The sequence below is a fragment of the Schistocerca cancellata genome, chromosome 9 (assembly GCF_023864275.1).
Source record: "Schistocerca cancellata isolate TAMUIC-IGC-003103 chromosome 9, iqSchCanc2.1, whole genome shotgun sequence".
In the NCBI taxonomy this organism is placed as follows: Eukaryota; Metazoa; Arthropoda; class Insecta; order Orthoptera; family Acrididae; genus Schistocerca; species Schistocerca cancellata.
The window spans coordinates 28,330,250-28,333,548 of NC_064634.1; positions in this window are offsets into that span (position 1 = coordinate 28,330,250).

A 3,299-nucleotide genomic window follows, 5' to 3' on the forward strand; every position below is an offset into this window, starting at 1 on the left:
ATGGCACAGTTTGAAGGATGGAAAGGAGGCAAGAACAAGTGGGGTTACAGCCGTAGGCTCAGTGAAGAATTCTCACAGACGATACAATTAATGTTGTTGTATTGCAGAAATTTTATACTATCAGTATTAAACAATCTGCGAATTTCACCCTGTTCAGTCATAGACATAACACTTACATACACACGGTGAGTCACAAACTATTGCCACCTAGAATAACACAGTATCTGAAAAGTTTGTGGGACAAATGTTGCTTGGGACAACGGGCGCCATAATATGACTTTGGTTTTTTGCTGCTAGGTGGGGTTGCATCAGAGATATGAAGGTCAACTTTGTTTTTTTTTTAATGGGATGGTATAGTTTGGTACTTATTTTCTGATAGCGGCTTTCAACACGAATCGAGTGATGTGAAACAATAAGGTCTTTGAAGTTAAACAACGGTCAGAAAGGTGGTAAATATTCGCCGAATTCAGCGTATCCATGTAACGTGCCACTGACATGTAAACACCATTCGACGGTTTCGCAATACAGTACTAATAGGAACAGTGAAACTAGTGTCGTCGAATCAAGCGAATGTGAATGACGTATTCCTTCGAAGAACAAGTCGATATGCTTCTCATTTACGGAGAATGCCAACGAAATTCACTGAGAGCTAGAGACTTATACGCTGAAAGATATCCTCAACGTACTCACCCTACACGTAGTACATTTAAATATGTGTATGACTAAATTTAGAACAACTGGATCTTTAACGCATCGGAAATATATCCGGAAAAGAAGAGTAGCTAACGAGGAAACGGAAATTGGTACTGTTGCCACTGTAGTTCGAGATCCTTGTGTCAGTTCGCGTCACATTGCAAGGGAGTCTGGCATGAGACAGAGTAGTGTTGTTCGTGTTCTGCATCGCCATAAACATCACCCTTACCATATCAGTCTCCACCAAGAATTAATTGGTACGGATTTATCCGTCGTATTGAATTCTGTCGATAGACCCAACTTCAGATTCAGAGTGATGACACATCTATTAATTTAATTTTATTTACTGACGACGCTACATTCACGAACCACGGAAATGTTAATTTACGTAACATGCATTACAGGGCAATCGAAAATCCATGTTGGCGGTGGCAAGTTTCACACCATAATCCGTGGTCGGTGAATGTATGGTGTGTGATTCCGGAGGACAGAATCGTAGGCCCCTATTTCATCGAAGGAAATCTTAATGGTATTAAGTCCACCACATTCCTGCAACAAACATTAGGCCTGTTATTGGAAGAAATACCTTTAGGAACAAGGAACAGAATGTGTTATCAACACGATGGGTGTTCGGCACACTTATTGCTGATGGCTAGAAATGAGTTGCACAGACAGTTCCCAAATTGTTGGATTGGACGCGGAGGTGATGTGTCGTGGCCGGTTCGCTCGCCAGACTTGACGTCTCTGGATGTTTTCTTGTTGTTGTTGTTGTTGTTGTTGTGGTCTTCACTCCTGAGACTGGTTTGATGCAGCTCTCCATGCTACTCTATCCTGTGCAAGCTTCTTCATCTCCCAGTACCTACTGCAACCTACATCCTTCTGAATCTGCTTAGTGTATTCATCTCTTGGTCTCCCCCTACGATTTTTACCCTCCACGCTGCCCTCCAATACTAAATTGGTGATCCCTTGATGCCTCAGAACATGTCCTACCAACCGATCCCTTCTTCTCGTCAAGTTGTGCCACAAACTTCTCTTCTCCCCAATCCTGTTCAATACTTCCTCATTAGTTATGTGATCTACCCATCTAATCTTCAGCATTCTTCTGTAGCACCACATTTCGAAAGCTTCTATTCTCTTCTTGTCCAAACTATTTACCGTCCATGTTTCACTTCCATACATGGCTACACTCCATACAAATACTTTCAGAAATGACTTCCTGACACTTAAATCTATACTCGATGTTAACAAATTTCTCTTCTTCAGAAACGCTTTCCTTGCCATTGCCAGTCTACATTTTATATCCTCTCTACTTCGACCGTCATCAGTTATTTTGCTCCCCAAATAGCAAAACTCCTTTACTACTTTAAGTGTCTCATTTCCTTATCTAATTCCCTCAGCATCACCCGACTCAATTCGACTACATTCCATTATCCTCGTTTTGCTTTTGTTGATGTTCATCTTATATCCTCCTTTCAAGACACTGTCCATTCCGTTCAACTGCTCTTCCAGGTCCTTTGCTGTCTCTGACAGAATTACAATGCCATCGGCAAACCTCAAGGTTTTTATTTCTTCTCCATGGATTTTAATACCAACTCCGAATTTTTCTTTTGTTTCCTTTACTGCTTGCTCAATATACAGATTGAATAACATAGGGGAGAGGCTACAACCCTGTCTTACTCCCTTCCCAACCACTGCTTCCCTTTCATGTCCCTCGACTCTTATAACTGCCATCTGGTTTCTGTACAAATTGTAAATAGCCTTTCGCTCCCTGTATTTTACCCCTGCCACCTTTAGAATTTGAAAGAGAGTATTCCAGTCAACATTGTCAAAAGCTTTCTCTAAGTCTACAAATGCTAGAAACGTAGGTTTGCCTTTCCTTAATCTTTCTTCTAAGATAAGTCGTAAGGTCAGTATTGCCTCACGTGTTCCAGTATTTCTACGGAATCCAAACTTGTTGTGTTTCGTAAAAGACATTGTTTATAAAGACGTTCCAGCTACACCTGAAGCTGTGCGAGAGAGAATTGTCAGAGCATGTTGTTCGGTAAGTGACGATGTGATAAGGAGTACTACTCGATCCATGATAAGACGATTGCAGCACTGCACTGATGCCAATGGTCATCACTTCGAACACCTTCTGTAAATGGACGTTCATTCCACCATTTTGACCGTCGTTGACCTTCAGAGACCTTCCTCTCGATAACTGCTATCAGAAAATAAGTACCAAACTATAGCATCCTATTTAAAAAACTAAGTTGACCTTCATATCTCGGAAGCGACCCCACCTAGCAACAAAAAACCAGTGTCATATTATGGTCCCCGTTGTCTCGCGCACCTTTTGTTCCACAAAAGTTTCAACTGCTATCATATTTTCGGAGTTATTCTAAGTGGCAATATTTAGGACTCCACCTGTATATGCGTGACTTGCTTTCGTCATTTACTTTGTAACAGTTCATCAATCTTGTATATCTGTGAATTTTTGGCTGTGTAGGAAGACATAATATCTGAGTTCCTTAATTCGGAAGCATTTGTTTTTTCAGTAAAATGTTTCTGGGCTTATGATCTCATTGTCAGCAAGTAAGACTATTAGCATTTTGGTCCCTGTTGTA